The sequence below is a fragment of the Macaca fascicularis genome, chromosome 15 (assembly GCF_037993035.2).
Source record: "Macaca fascicularis isolate 582-1 chromosome 15, T2T-MFA8v1.1".
Lineage (NCBI taxonomy): Eukaryota > Metazoa > Chordata > Mammalia > Primates > Cercopithecidae > Macaca > Macaca fascicularis.
Window position 1 is genome coordinate 68,804,259 of NC_088389.1, and position 17,365 is coordinate 68,821,623.

Below are 17,365 nucleotides of genomic sequence, written 5' to 3' on the forward strand. Positions count from 1 at the left end.
ACGTTTATATAAAAAGAAAGGGAGAGATGTTGCGGGAAGTCAGGGACACTGAATGGAGGGACCAACTGAAGCCATGGCAGAAGAACATAAATTGTGAAGATTTCGTGGACATTTATTACTTCCCCAAATTAATACTTTTATAATTTCTTATGCCTGTCTTTACTGTAATCTCTGAACATAAATTGTGAAGATTTCATGGACACTTATCACTTCCCCAGTGAATATCCTTGTGATTTCCTATGCCTGTCTTTACTTTAATCTCTTAATCCCATCATCTTCTTTGTAAGCTGAGGAGGATGAATGTCACCTCAGGACCCTGTGATTGTGTCAACTGCACAAATTGTTTGTAGAGCATGTGTGTTTGAACAATATGAAATCTGAGCATCTTAAAAAAGGAACAGGATAACAGCGATGTTAAGGTAACTTTGAACTGGCCGCCAGTGAGCCGGACTGTACAGAGCTATATTTCTCCTCTTTCATAAGTAAATAGGAGGAATATCGCTAAATTCTTTTTCTCAGCAAGGAACATTCCTGAGAAAGAGAATGTGCCCTAAAGGTAGGCTTATAGACGGCCCCTTTTTAAGGCGTCCCATCTTTTATGGTGGAAGCTGAAGGGATGAAATAAGCCCTGGTCTCCTATAGCGCTCCCAGGCTTATTAGGATGAGGAAAATTCCCACCTAATAAATTGTGGTCAGACAGGTTATCTGCTCTCAAACCCTGTTTCCTGTTAAGATGTTATCAATAACAATGCGTGCCGGAAACTTCATTAGCAATTTTAATTTCGCCTCATCTGGTGGTCCTGTAATCTTGCCTGGCCTCCATTTGCTTTGTGATATTTTATTACCTTGTGAAGTATGTGATCTCTGTGACCCACACCCTATTCCTGCACTCCCTCCCCTTTTGAAAATCGTTAATAAAAACTTGCTGGTTTTACGGCTTGGGGAACATCATGGATCCTGCCGACATGTGATGTCTCCCTTGGACACCCAGCTTTAAATTTCTCTCTCGTGCTCTTTCCTTTTATTTCTCAACCCAGCTGAGACACTTAGGAAATAGAACAGAACCCACGTTAAACATCGGGAGCAGGTTCTCCTGATACACAGTGACTCAATCCTGAATCCCAGCACTTTGGGAGGCCAAGGTGGGTGGATCACAAGGTCAGGAGATCAAGACCATCCTTGCTAACACAGTGAAATCCCCTCTCTAGTAAAAAAAAAAAAAAATACAAAAAAATTAGCCTGGTGTGGTGGCAGCACCTGTAGTCCCAGCTACTTGGGAGGCTGATGCAGTAGAATGAGGTGAACCTGGGAGGCGGAGCTTGCCGTGAGTCGAGATTGCGCCACTGCACTCCAGCCTGGGCAACAGAACGAGACTCCCTCTCAAAAAACAAAACAAAACAAAACAAACGAAAAGATATGTGCAAGAAGTAACCCAGCTTACTTGATATGTTACTATTCATAAGTTATATAGCAAGGGTTGTCAAATAAAAAGAGATACTCAGCCTTCCCGTGGGCATATTAGTACAGGTAAAAACATATTTATATGAATGTTTTAGAAAATGTTATGGCACATGAAGATTCCTGAAAATTTATCAGTGCCTTTATTGTTCGTGATATGATTCTATCTGCTTAGACAACACAGATAGTGTATCAGTCATAATTGCAATTATTTTTAAAATGTTAACTTCGTTGCACCTTTACTTCTTTAATGTGAATCTAGCATCTTCTTGGCCAGTAGTTTTCAATGAAGGAGTCACACTCCTAACCTACGGAGTTTTATTATTATACAGATGTTTAGGCCTGTTCCAGACTTGCTGAATCTCTTTGCTATATAAAATTGATACTTTCTTTGTATATTCTAAAAATATGCCTAATATATTCATGAGATATTATAGCAGGGTTATTATATGCAGTTTTGTTCTGTAAATTATGTTTATTTTATAAGCTGCTTATATCTACTCTTCTTTGAAAATGGAATACATTATTAATTATAGATATTGAATCTAAAACTTTGTTGTCAGTTATTTTATTCTTATAATAAACTCTCACCGCATCTTTTGCTGTTGAAAATTACCAATTTTGGGCTGGGCACAGTGGATCATGCCTGTTTTCTCAGCAGTTTGGGAGGCCGAGGCGGGCAGATCACTTGAGATAGGGAGTTTGACACCAGCCTGGCCAACATGGTGAAATCTTGTCTTTACTGAAAATACAAAAATTAGCTGGATGTGGTGGTGCCTGCCTCTAGCCCCAGCTACTCAGGGAGCTGACGAAAGAGAATTGCTTGAACCTTGGAGGCAGAGTGAGCCCAGATCAGGCCAGTGCACTCCAGCCAGGGTGACAGAGCGAGACTCCATATCAAAAAAAAAAAAAAAAAAAAAAAAAAATTATCAATTTAATTAACTACAGCCATTTCATGATTGTTGCAATCAAGTCTTTTATTTCATTATGATGCTTCCCTAAAAGCTCTTGCATCAGTTACATGTGAGAGTGCTTTATCTGCAACAGACAAGAACGTTCTCAGAGCCCTGTAGAAAAGCACTATAGCAAGTATTTTGGGGGGTACAGGCCTGTGATGGTATTATTTAAGCAATTTTGAGACTATACTAGTGAACTAAATCAAGATTTTTACGTTTCTAGTAGAGAAGAAAATTAATTCATCAGAATGTTAACTCAAGATCAGTTGGAACAAAAATTAATTACATAGGACTGAATTAACTGATAAAAGATGATCGTGGGAATTGTTTGTAATATTGCTGCTGTTTTAAGATACTGTTTTCTGAGTATGTTATCAAACATTTCATCTTTTTTATAAGTAAATATAACTTATAATAATTTAGTAGAGTATGCTATTGTAACCTGAAGACAAAATATTTAATAATGACAATCTTTTCTCCTACCTGAGCCCTCCAGAATTCAGAAGTTCTTATTGAATATTCTTGTTGTTGGGGAAATATAGTTATTTGCATAGGTTTAATTCGAATCTATCCACCTTAATGCAAAGACATACTTGATAACTTTGGTTTTACAGCCAAGGCCTTGCCTGAAATATCATATTTGAGAATGATGTTCATTTATTTTAATATTACAACACACTTCTAAGGAACTAAGGCCAATTTTATGGAGGCAATGCTTACAAAACTCTCTTGGGATAAACTCCCTGGTACCTGGCTTATAGTCTATCAAGTCTTAGGGTTGCATTAGGAAAATAATTCCTGTAGGTCTAGTAACCTTGTAATATTTTGGGAACTTCAGAAAGAAAGGAATTTTCCCACATTTATAGCAACTACATGTATTATCTTGTGGTGAATTCTTGGCTTGTCTTTCTAGCTTCAGGAGGCTTTCCAAAGTCTAATCTGAGATTCCTTAGTACAACTTTCAAGAAACTAAATTTTAGAAAGTCTATAAGGCAAATATGACAGTTTTATGTATCAACTTGGCTAGTGTATACTACCCAGTAATTTGATCACACATGGATCCTGGTGTTGCTGTGAAGGTATTCCGGAGATGTGGTAAACATTTATAATCAGTTGACCTTAAAAGTAAAGGAGAGTACCTTCATAATGTTGGTAGGCGTTTTTTAATCACTTGAAAGGCCTTAGAGCAAAACTGAAGTTTATCACAGTTTTGAAAAGGAAATACTGCCTCAAGACTGCAACATTGCTAATAAGAATGGCTATTATTAAAAAGTAAAAAAATAAATGATGCTGGCAAATTTGTGAAGAAAAGGAAACACTTATACACTTCTGGTGAGAATGTAAATTAGTTCAGCCATTGTGGAAAGCAGTGTGGTGCTAAAGAGAACTACCATTTGACCAAACAATCCCATTATTGGGTATATACTGAAAGGAATATAAATCATTTTACCATAAAGATATATGCACATGTATGTTTACTGCAGAACTATTCACAACAGCAAAGACATGGAATCAACCTAGATACCCATTGATGGCAGATTGGATAAAGAAAATGTGTACATATACACCATGGAATACTACACAGACATGAAAATAATGAGACCATGCCATCTGCAGCAACATTGATAGAGCGATAGAGCTGGAGGCCATTATCCTAAGGAAAATATATCAGGAACAGAATACCAAATATAGCATGTTCTCACTTATAAGTGGGAGCTGAAATATTGAGTATACATCAACACACACAAGGGAATAAAAGACAGGGGGACCTACTAGAGGATGGAGAGTGGAGGAAGGTGAGGATTGAAAAACTACCTTCTATATACTATGCTTATTACCTGGGTGATGAAATAACCTGTACACTAAACCACTGTGACTTGCAATTTACCTGTATAACAAAGCTGCACATATACCCCTGAAACTGAAAGTTTAAGGAAAAAAGACTACAATATTAGCTTTTGCCTGCAAATTACCAGTCTACCAGCATGCCTTTCAGATTTGAGACTTGCCAACTCCCAAAATTACATAGGTGAATTCTTTGAAATAAATTGTACATATTTATATATATTCTGTTTCCTTAGAAAACCCTGACTGATGCCAATTTTGGTACCAGGAAGTGGGGAGATGCTTTAACAAATAATAAAAATTTAGAAATGGCTTTGGAATTGTGTAATGAACAGAAGCTAAGTATTTCTGAGACACAAAATAGAAAATAGCTAGATTTCTGAGATTATCGGTATAAATATAGATTGTTAAAGGCAATTGTGATGAGAGCTCAAATAATAACTGTACAGAATGCTTCCATTATTATAAAAATACATGTATTGTCACGAATAAGGAATTGCTAAGAAACATGAATGTTACATGTGCTTCTGGTGAAAGCTCACATGGAAATGAGGCACACAGAATTGGATGATGAAAGGAAGGAGATCCTTATCATGAAGTGGCAGGAAACTTGCCTCAACTGTGTTCTACCATTGGATGAAAAGTAGATCCTGTCAGTAATAAACAAGAGTATTGAGCTGGGGAGATTTTCTGCAAATTGTGGAAGGTATGACCTTATTTCCTCCTTATAGTAAAATGAAAAAAAAAAAAGAGAGAGAGAGAGAGAAAGAAAAAGAAAGAAAGAAAGACAGAAGAAAGAAGCAAGCAAGAAAGAAAAAGACAGAAAAGAAAGAAAGAGAGAGAAAGAAAGAAAGAGAAAGAAAGAAAGAAAGAAAGAAAGAAAAGAAAAGAAAAGAAGAAACAGATAAAGGTCATTTTAATAAAAAAAGAACTAAAACTTGATAATTTGGAAAATTCTCAACTTCTCTAGATAGCCAAGATGAGCAAGCATGTGGTTAAAAGAATGCCAGGGGTCTAGCTAGACAACTTTTGCTAAAATGATTATGTGTGTGACTCATGGATTCGATCAACTATCTCAGCAGCAGCCAAGAATAAAGATGAATTATCCAAAAAAGATCTTTGGAGGAGCCTCTTGTCTGATGGTTTGGACCCCCATGAATTGCACAGGCTACCAATAAGGTTTTTGAAAATGTTGTGTTGGCAGAAACATTGCTAGCCTGGAATTAAAGAGATTATGATATTTTACATCTGAATTATAAACTTCATTCAGTGAAATTTGATCCTGTATTACTTTATTTTTTTTCCAGTGTCTCTACTACTGCTTTTAGCTACTGTGAGGTTTCTTTCTGTTCTCTACTTAGGAATGCTTATTATCTATAGATAAATTTTTCTAGATGATTCTTTTATATTATTACAATTTGCCCCTTTCTGTCTTCTAACAATTTACTTTGGCAAAGCTGGAATTTATATATCACTAATATTCTCAATATTCTATGCATAATTATTTATTGTTATTTTTATGATTAACTGTATGATTCTTTTTAACCTGATACTAATCCCATTTCATTGAGTCTATGTTGTCAATAGCTTCAATTTGAGGTAGATTTCAAGTGTTCTGTTAAGTGTTTATAAAATCACCTGTCCCCTCATTTTACTCCCAGAGAGATGGGCTGGGGTATTTGTTCCTGACTTTGTTGGGGAGGATGTAGCTGAGAATGGATATTAGATAAGTGTGTTTTCTAGATTATTGAAATGCTTTATTGGTACTCAAAACCTGCATTTTAGTTCTAGTCACTCTCGTCTTAGCATTAGTTTATTTTAGAAACTATCTCATTATTTGATATTTTGCTGAATATTTTACTGGTTTTCAGTGTTTCTTCCTATAGTTTTTAAGGAACTTAGAGTGTGTTTTCAGTAACCTTCACAACTCTAATTCATCTAGAGTTCCCAGTAAAATTGTGACAGTGCCCATATTACTTTTTACAAAAGCAATGAAAAAGAGCTGAAATGCCTCCTGACCATTTTCCAAACTGATTTATCTAAAAGCCACACAAATGAACACATTTCCCAGAGAAATCAAGTTTCTTATAAGAGATATCTGGCACTGACATATTATTCAATAAAACTAAGTACTTCCTAAGGCAACCGATCTAGAGCATTTCTCAAGAGGAGTACATTACCAGCTGCTGAAAGAATCCTCCCCAAAGTAAACAAGTTCACAAAATCAAGAATAGCAATGAAAACATATCTGTTGGTGCTTTGTTTTAAAGTCAGGATTAAATACAAAAACTTACTGAAAGTATTGCAAGCATGTCTTTATGTTTTCAGGTGCATATTATATTGTGCCTTAGTTTCAATTTTCTGTTACCTATTTAGAAATATAAATATTATAGTTTTCATATTTATTTTTTAACTTTTTTCAATTGAAAATATATTTAACATGATTATATATTTTAGTGTCAAATATTAAGAATCTAATTTTAAATAGGTAAATATTCTTTTGAATATTTTAAAATATTATTTATTAGAACACAGAGCTGCTTTTTATTTATACCGTTAAAAATATGGAGTGTATTGCACTTTATTAATTGAGAAGAAACTGCAACAATAATTACAAAACAATGTATTAAATTTAATTGGGAACAAAAGTATGCACATGTGTAATATAAATAGAGAATGGAAGCAAATAGAAAGTACAAAAATTGCTTGCAAAGTGTCTTAGTTTGGGATGCTATAGCAAATTACTATAGAATGAGTAGCTTATAAACAATATTAATTGATTTCTCATAGTTCTGGAGGCTAGAAGCCAAAGATCATGGTGCTAGCATAGTCAGGTTCTGTTGAGAACGCTCTTTCAGTTTACAGACTGCTGTCCTTTCATTGTATTCTCACAGGGTGGAAAGAGAGTGAGAAAGCTTTCTGGGGTCTCTTTTATAAAGGCACTAATCCCATTCATGAAGACCCCACCCTCATGACCTAAATTTACCTATGTAAGGTTCTATCTTTCAACACCATAAAACTTGGGGTAAGAATACAACATATGAGTTTTGCAGGGAAACAAACATTCAATCGATAACGCAGAAGTTAACAAAAATCTGGTGAGTGTTATTTGACTGTTATTTTGGGGAACAGAATTTTAAGTAAACTAAAAAAAAAAAAAATGCTTTCTACATCCTTTCATTGATAAATGAGATATTTGCTATATTTTCTAGAATATTCATGACACAGAGTATTCTACCAAGAATCTATAATTGCATACAATAAGAATTTGTGTATTTTTGTTTCTCATCTTTAGTATGAAATTAGTAACATTTGATTTTCGTGGATATGTGCTTTTTATATAAAACATAATATTGAGGACTCTTCATATTATCAAGACATTTCTGTCTAGATTCTAGAACTAAAGAAAAAGAGAGATATCATAAATAATCAGTTTTCCTGGACACTGTTAAAGAAGCATTTGAAACAGTTGTACCACTTCAAAACATTGTCCTAACAATTCCCTTCCCTCCCAGACAAACACAGACCCTTAGTCTACATAAGAAGAGTGAGAAAAAAATCCTCTGGGTCAAAAGTTGTCAACATAACCTAAGTGAAATGGAGAAATTCCAAGAAAATTACTTAGGGCAGTTGAGGTTTAGGTTGCTTCATGTTGGGCGAGGCAAGCATGTGCCCAGACAATGGACCTGTGATAGTTGCCTATGCAGATATGAGAGGGCAGGAGTCAGGACAGACATGATTAGGTTCTTGGTATTTCTTTTCTGTCTTATTTAAAGTTAACCTGTTCTTTCTTTCCTCACTCCATTGAGATTTAAATTTACAATGTGATGGTCACTTCTAAATTAATGAAAAAGATGTATAAATAACCATGATTAAAGGACTGGAGGAGGATCCTTTTGTAGTTCATAAGTGTGATGATTAGGTTTTCACATTTGTGTGTGAGATGTATCTCCCTCAAACATTTTATGACATCGGCATATTATCCTTCTGATGTAAAAAGGAAAAAAGTACTAGAGGAAATACACTTGTCTAGTAATATAGAAGTAGACCTGGTCATCTCAAATCATGTAAAAAATAGATATTAATGAATCAACTAAAGTTTATATTGTTTTTTATTTTCTGCTCATATATTTGTCTCATACTTTTTGTCTTCAAAAACATTCTCAGAGACAAGGACATTTAGAGATGATCCCAGAATTGTTTGTATAGAAATAGAAAGTGAGAATCTCATTATCAAGAGGATTTGCCAACCGGTTGTTATGGAACTCTTACTAATATAAGACTTACACTTTATAACAAGCTAAGATATTTCCTACTACAAAATATATTTTCAAACAATAACTTCCTAGCTTTCTGGCCCCTTTGACATGAAAGGAGTCAAAAGAAAAAAAGTTTCTTGTTACATCCTATTTTCTATTCTTTTATTTTGTTTCATTTTTTCCTGAGTGCACACTGGGCATGAGGCCTTTCTCACCTTTTAAGATTAAATAAATTGAAAAAATTTCTTTTCTGAACAATGAGTTGAAATAAGAAACTAATTTTTCACTCTAACATGTAAATCTTCATCTTTTATGTTTAAAATTTATTCTCTCAATTATGGAAATGTGTATCATAATATCTGCATGCATTTAATGAGATGCAGAGAAAGAAATAATTTTCTTTGAATTGTGTCTCATATGCTTTGATGTCAGCAAGAAGTCTTGTGCTCTTTTCCACATTTTTACTTTGCCATTTATACAACTCACAACTGTAGTTCACAATTACAATAACAGGATAAATAGCATGATTCTTGCTGTGGTCAATGTTACTGAAATGTTTTTCAATCACTTATTAAATATGAGGAAAAGCTTTGTCTTTTTCTACATTTATTTAACCTTCAATATGCTATAAAAACCCCAACAGATGATAGATATTAACTTCTATCAATAGGAATTCTTCACATGGAAATAAGTGGCTAATCAGAACAACAATCTGTATGTATTACTGCCATCACAAGTGAAATTGTATATATTTTAGTTGACAATTTTGACCTACTGGATTCTAAGATTAAAAGTGAGATGAGGTCAAAAATACACTGTGCTAAAGAGCACCATATATAGAACATTATCTCCAGTCCTTCATTTTACAAATAATAAAAAAGAGGCTCAGAAATTTTAAGGTTTTGTTTATAGTAAGAAAGTTAGTGCCTCACAGAGCTCTAGGCTAGACTTCATTCACCTGCATGTTTGCCTAGTGGTTTTTCATTTTCCATGCTCTCTCAAGTATACAGAGATCAAAGCTAAATAGAGAAGCCAAAAGGACTGTAAATGACAGTGTCTCATAAATTGTGTTTATATTTCAGAAAGAAGAGGTAAGTTAAAATGTAGATGCAAACATTATCACAAAGCTATATTTTCTCTAACTTTACAGAATAACAAAATCACTGAATGAGAACTTCCTCAACTTTATTTTCAATCTGCAAACACATCTACACTACCATCTTTTATTTTCTTGTTTCTTTTGGTTGCAACAGAATAGTTTCTTAGACCTGTTGAAAGCAATGGTCTCCACTTATGCTTCTGTGTCTCATCCACAAGACAAGAGTCTTCTCTGAACCCTCACTCTCTTTTCTGTACACTATTCATCTTTCCCTCTCTGGAAAATCACTCCTATGGTTCTTTAAATACATTTGAGCCTCTTCCACCATAAAGGAAGTCTTTGAACACCCTACTGTTCTCAACTACTCCATTAACTAGCTAGCTCTGCTTCTTCACAGTCATCATGAAAGAATAGCATGTATTTGCTCTCTGTATGTCTTCACCACTCATTAACACTTAAACTATTAGAATGTGATTTACAGCACTAAACTCAAATTGCTCAGAAAGCATCAGTGGCTTCTTCATTATTATAATCAATAAACTTTTCTCAGTGGTACCCTTCCTTGATTGTGCTAGCATCTAATAATTTTTATCATTTCTTCCTCAAACTTTCTTCTTCACTGGCATAACTCATTCTGTAATTCTAGTTGCCAAATTCACTTTTTTGGTTTCTTCTTTTTTAATGTCTTTTTTTTGGGGGGGGGCTCCACTTCTTGAACATGTGTGTTAAATATTGTTCACAGTTCTTTCCAAGGACTATTTTCATTTTACATTTCCTAGATGCAGTCATTCATTACCATAGTGACTTCAATAATCATTTGATGACTTCAAATCAAACAGCTATAACATTAGTGCTGATGTTCAGACCTATACATATAGGAATTGTTTCCCATGTCCAGTTGTTTGTTTTACAAACTACATGAACTATGATTCCAAAAATGAATGCAACTTCCCCTTTTACAAAAATGCTCCTATTATTGAATACCATCTTTCTATCCTCATCATTCACACCAGCTCTTTCCACCACAATTCATATCAATAAATTACAGAGCCTCATTTTTTCAATTCCCATATATATTTTCTAAAAACATAGGCTACCCATTTAATTCCCTAGATTAACTCAACAACTTTCTAAATGATCCCACTCTCTCTAGTCTTACTTCCAACTAATCCACACTTCACAGGGAGATCAGGATGATCTTTTTAAATGCAAATGTAACCATGTAGTTCTGCTCCATAAAATCTTTCCATGACTCACTACTGTGTTTAAGGTAAAAGCCATAGATCATAGTGATAGTTTGTAAGGTTTTGTCTACACTTACGTTTCCAGTTTACCTCTAATCACTGTCTCCTACTACAAAATAGAATTATTTTATATTCTTCAGATCTCTAAATGCTTCACACTTGCTCTCAAGTCTTCTCATTCCTTATGAGTCTTGTTTGGAATACACTGTGACCCTATCTTTCATAGCCTATAGCTCCTATGTGTTACCCTAGCAAACTGTAGTCCCTCTCCTTTAACTAGTAGTGTAACAGAGTATAATTCATGACTTGTCTGTCAACTCTAAAACATACTATTAGCTTCATGATGTCGGGACCATGCTCTTCTCATTGTTCATTACTTAGCCCGATAGTAGCATAGTGCCTGGCAATCATAACAGCTAAGTAAACGTTGGTGGCATAAGAAAATATTTTATCTTTTCAGCAGCAATCAGATAATTCAAATCTATATTTGTTTTTCTAATTTAGGTTGTCAAATGTGTTATGGAATATCCTTAGGAAATGAATCTGTATGGTATCTGATAGTCTTAATACTACCATGCATTATTATCCCTCTCATGGGAAGTAGATCTGATTGTTCCTGATATTTTTAATCCCACAGTATGCTGAAGTCTCTGTGTCCAAGCTAAAAAAAAAGATGTGCCTCTCTCATAAGTAGTAAGAATGGTCAGTATCTGAAGGTCATATGTTAACAGTTAATTTTCTTTTCATTTCTTTCTTACTGTTTTTTTTGTTTTTTGTTTTTTTGGTTTTTTTTTTTTGAGACAGGGCCTCACTCTGTCACCCAGTCTGAAATGCAGTGGCATGATCTCGGCTCCCTGCAACCTTTTCTCCCATGCTCAAGTGATCCTCCCACCTCAGTCTCCCATGTAGCTGGGATCCACAGGCACACATCACCATGTCCAGCTAATTTTTCTGTTTTTGGAGAGATGGGGTTTCACCATGTTACCTAGGCTGCTCTCGAACTCCTGCGCTCAGGTGTCCCACCCACCTTGGCCTCCCAAAATGCTGGGATTACAGGTGAGCCACTATGCCTGGCCTCAAGAGTTAATTTTTATATAACTATTATATCACAACAAAAAAGCTGTTTATTCCAAATTTATCTTTGAACATTTTACTTACTCTTTTCACACTAAGTTAAGAAAAAAATTATGTAGTTGGCCTCTGTAAATGTAAATAAGAACATGTGTGTTGATGGGGTAAGTGGAAGTCAACATGTGAGTTTAATTTCCACCCAAAATGAAAACATACAATATGTGACAAATCAACCTCTAAATTAGCTTCCAACTACCCATTCCTAACAGCATTTTCTAGGGTCATCTTATATCAAATAACAGACAAGATCTTCTCTTCTTTATCCCCATCACTGAGTAAATGATCAAATCTGTAGTCCTGACTTGGAAATCTAAGTTTCCCACCACAGGCAAAAGACCAAAGGTTAAATATAATAAATAGAATCTCATGCTCTTGCTGTCTCACTGTATCACTGGGATTTTAAAGAATCAAAATTTATTCTAATTCAGAGAGAAGAGAGACGTCCCCTTCATCATACCCTAGATAACAGTAACCTTTTCTTGGAAAGTCTTTTAGTTATGTCATTTTTATACTATGAAAGTCTTTCACAGATTATTAATTCAAGAACAGACAGGGAATGTGAATTTGTGGGTTTTTTTTTTCTTTCACACTAATTATAAAGGTCATTCTCCAAAACAATGTATCTTTTTTCTTTCAGTTTTAATGAAGGAAAGCCCAGAATATTACAAATGCAGTAGTTTAAAAATGTGCAAAGTTACCTCTTTGATATCAAATACCATTCAGCAAATATTTATACAATACTTACTAATTCAAGAAACTGTTTAGATTGTTATGTTGTCAATTTAAGGAAATATTTGTTTTCTACTGTGGGGTTTCTAGTCCAGAGGGAGGATGTGATGTGAAAATCAAATTACAGGATTGCAACTTGAAAAAATATCAAGAAATACAGTAATAATAATTGTTGCTGACATTTGTTGAACTCTTACTAAACATTTTCTGAATGTATATAAAGTTGTGCTGCCAGTTTTTAGTTTAAAATTGTGGCAAGAAATAATTGATATTTATAAAAATAGCAAGTATATTTTCCCACAATTGCTTTGAATTTATAGCCACAGAAATATGCCTAAAGAGGAGAAGTGATTTGCCCAATATTTTAGAGGTTGTGAGTTGGCAAGTCATTATTTTAGCCTTGGAAACTTTCTGTACAACCTCTATTAATCATTTAAATTACTTAACTACTTAATCATTTTAACTTAGTAAATAATTTTTCATCTGATCTTTTTGTTGTTAGTAATTTGGAAGTTTTATATCAATCTCGGAACTTTCTTTACTCTATTATCATTAAGTGTCTTTGACATAGCAATGATATTATTGTATTGCCTTTGTCAACTACCAGCTAACTTTCATCTACGTCTTGTCTTATGAGACAGTAGAAGTATGTCTAATTCATCTTTACATGGCGATCTTAATGTGGCAATGGAAATAAAGGGGCTGCTCAATAAATACCTGGTGGAAAATGAGTTTTATTAGAAATACCTGCTTTAACTTTGTTAAACCCATCCTTCCTTAACCTCTTCTTTCTTACCTAACAACAGATAAAATAAAAATAAGTATATAAATCTAAGTATGAGAATCATTTGATAATTTTTAAGTGAATCTGGGGCTTTGAGAAAAAAAAGAGCCAAGAAAAATATTAAAGAAAAAAATAGACACATTGAGACAAAGGGGTGATATATTTAACATTTTGACTTTTGGAAGGCTTGTTATATTATAGAAGCAAATGAATTGATAAACAGAAACAATGTAGTCTAATCAAATTATTATAGAATATTTTCAGTAAACAAGGGGTAGTTTAAGTGCTTCTAAAAAATTACATCAGCACTTTCTGTGTTTGTATGTGTGTTTAAATAATTTTTTTCATTTCATTAAAACAAAATCTAAGAAAAATAAATAACTTATTAGAAAATAAGATATCGTTACATCTGCATTTTCAGACTTGTGGTATATTCAGTTAATTTCTGACCTCTATTTGCCTCTCTACAATGAACATTGATAACAGAAACTACCCTCCTCTAAAGGTAATAAAAAAAACTGATTGCTCTCTCTTTTCTCTTTCTACACATTTATAAACTTTATCTCCTCCTACTATCTTACAGTTGATCGAAATACAAGCTCTGCTTTTTACTTGCCCCTAGACATGTGAGTCAAGTTTAGGAAGATGGGTTATGTCAAAAGGAAAGGGGAGGAGCAAGATGAAGGTAATCTAATAAAATAGTTTCATCCCCTTACCACCACTGAGTCCATTGTGTGTTTTTAAATAATTTCATACAGTTTATGTGTCATCTCTTTATTTTTATTCTCTCTCTTCCCAGACTAGTGTTTGTACAAAAAGGAGCCCTGACTCACCAATGGGCCAGGAGTAATCTGCTTGTTAGACCATGAAACATTCATTTTGCTTTAAAAAGTCTTTTATTATTACATGTACATAAGGGTATTGTCTAATAACTTACCTAACAGGATGTTACTTAATGAAGCAGAAATGTTTTCCTTAGTCCTAGCCACAAAAACTAAAGTGAAGTAGAGAAAGGTAGTTTGGAGCTACACGAACAACTCATCAACTGAATTATATGGAATATTTTAGGTATTTTTTTTTAACTTTTCTCGATGCTACACTAGCTATGCATTTCTAAAAAAGGAAAGAAAAAAGGTGGCTCCATTGAATATCTAAAGGTCTTGAGATGTTATCTTTTAGAAAATGTGAAGCTTTATTCATGTCACTCTTGAAACACTAGAAAAATGTTCTTTTTTCCATATCTCCAGTCATATTTCACACATATTGATCAATTGGGGTATAACTTTAGGTTAATAATAAATAAAATTATAAAAACATAAAAAATAATTTTAAATACATATATTAAAAATGCATCACACTTTTTATTTGTCTCTTAATCTAAATTTAATTAGCTGCAGTGCAGGATATTGAGTCATCAGCATTAATTTTATTGCATCATTTACATGCATTTAGCATTGTTATCTGTATAAAATTATTCTGTATCTTGTTTTTGGAACGTGTATTTTTGGCACATAAATTTCACATCTGGTATAATATCAGCTGGAATAGTTTACTAGGTAAGAAAAGCCTAAGATTATAATTAAAGAATTATAATTTGGTGTGATCGTGGCTTTCAATATATCATTCATATTTATCCATTGTTTTGAAAAGGATAGTTTATGTTTATTAACAAATCAATTAATTTTAAAAGATTATTTTCAAATTTACTTTAGTTCTTGCTATAGAGAATCAAAGGGATATTAGGGACTTGAAATTCCTTTTAGATCTATGCACAGCCTGCACTTTCCATGCAATAAGCACTTGTGAGAATTTTCAACATATGCAAATACTGGGGTTCGGCAATTTGTAGAGTTGCTTCAATTATTCAATTAACCATGCTTCTGAAGCTTTCCAATATGCTCTTCTGGAGAGCTGAGACTTTCAGTCTGAAAAATTAACCACCTGTTTTAACTAAAGTTCAGCAGAGAATGCATACCATTATAATATTAAAGAAACAATAGTAAACGGGGAGGATAAAAGACAGGTTGAATTTTAAAGGACACGTAACTTAGTGTGACAGAAAATGAAATGCAAATTACCTGGTCCTATTCTGACTCACCACCATAAAAAAGAAATTGAAATGTATGTAGTAAAGTGCTTGTCATTTATTTAAAAGACACTTTAGCAAGGGTTCCTTATGAAAGCTGGAATACCCACTAACATAATCAGTAAAAATAACACAAGAAGAAACATCATGTGGAATAAAAGACTAATCAAAATTAAGATGTACACTAATGATTATATGAAATAACTCAGCAGTTGAAAGTTTCATGTTACAAATTTAATACTAGAGCCATAATTAGAAAAGTTGGTGATTGAACATATAAATCTTTTAAAAAAATAATTGGGGATTGAATATATGATGGAAATGCCAGTTTGATTGCAAAAATAATTGGAAGGCAAAAGATGATGTACAGAATTTCAAGTTAAGATGGTAAAGTCCAATGACAGCATATTGTTTTACGGTGAGTAAAAGCAAACAAATAAAGAAAAGCCTAGAAAATCTTCAACAACAACAACAACAAAAATAACAAAGAGGCAAAATTTTATACAATACGTTTCTAAACCTAGCAGTGAAAGAAGTTGCTACTGAGGTCGGCATATAATTCTATCTTCACTTTCCTCTGTGTCTCTCTCAAAAAGTATACATTTTAAAAGTAGGAACACCCTGAAAATTGATGTGAATATATTCATATTTGTATGAAACAGACTGAGGGATAAGATAGCAGCTCAACATGAAAATAAATAAAAATCTCACAGAGCAAGTTTTTCCACCAATTAATTTAATACAGCTCAGCTAATGCCTTCTGGCCAATCATAAATGTAATGAAGGCTAACAAAAAAATAAGACTACCCCTAGCTATAAAGAAAACCTTAGCAACATAAACCAATAAAAGAATAAAAGACAACCTAATAAAAGAAAGTAGAAATTTAGGAATCAAGAAATACACTGAAATTCCCAGTGAGGGTGCCTTTCCCCCAGGCCTCTCTACTGTAGCAGTAAACAAGACAGATAACCAAAACTATATGTCCTAATTTTATGCTCTTCTTTTGAATTTATGAGTGAAAATGACTCCTGATGAAAGAAGATATTTAAAATTCAGAAACAAAATCCAAAGTTGATACCTTCCAGTTTCCAAAATCTAATGGGATTCCCTATAAAAATAAAAGGTAGTTTTAATTCAGCTGGGTAAACCTTATATATGATCCATTTAATTAAATAAGAGCTTGAAGAATATACCCAGGTTTACCAACCAAGATTAGTCACTGCCACCTAAAAATAAATACAACCTAAAAACACAAAATCAATCTTTAAGTTACAGTTCTATAGAGAAGATAAACAGCTCCCACAGTAGTAAGGAGAGAGTCAAATAAAGTCACAGAAAACACAGTACAATTTGATGTAATTTACTTATTTGAAAAACATGGAGGAAGATAAAGAAAAAAATATGGCAACATTAAAAGGGAAATTCTACTTAATAAAAAAAAAGGAGAAAAGAAGCATAGCAAGTACAAGTACACCAAGGACAGTCTCTTCATTAAATGGTGTTGTGAAAACAGGATATCCACATGCGGAAAAATTAAATTACACCATTATTTCATACTATATACAAAAATCAACTAAAATCAACTCAAGATGGATCAAAGACTTAAACGAAAGACCTATGACCATACAAATCCTAGAAGAAAACTTGGGCAATACCATTCACGACGTAGGCATGGGCAAAGATTTCATGTCTGAAACACCAAAAGCAACGGCAACAAAAGCCAAAATTGACAAATGGGATCTAATTAAACTAAAGAGCTTCTGCACAGCAAAA

General features: G+C 33.5%; 1 long non-coding RNA gene and 1 other non-coding gene across 2 annotated transcripts in view; both read left to right on the forward strand.

Moving 5' to 3' along the window:
- Nucleotides 1–17,365, forward strand: part of LOC135967559 (uncharacterized) — an 816,926-nt gene that overhangs the window by 524,471 nt on the left and 275,090 nt on the right. The gene's annotated exons all lie outside the window — the stretch shown is intronic.
- LOC123569290 (small nucleolar RNA U13) lies at nucleotides 8,150–8,252 on the forward strand. The gene has a single exon (XR_006692928.1). It is a non-coding gene; the product is annotated as a small nucleolar RNA U13 (small nucleolar RNA).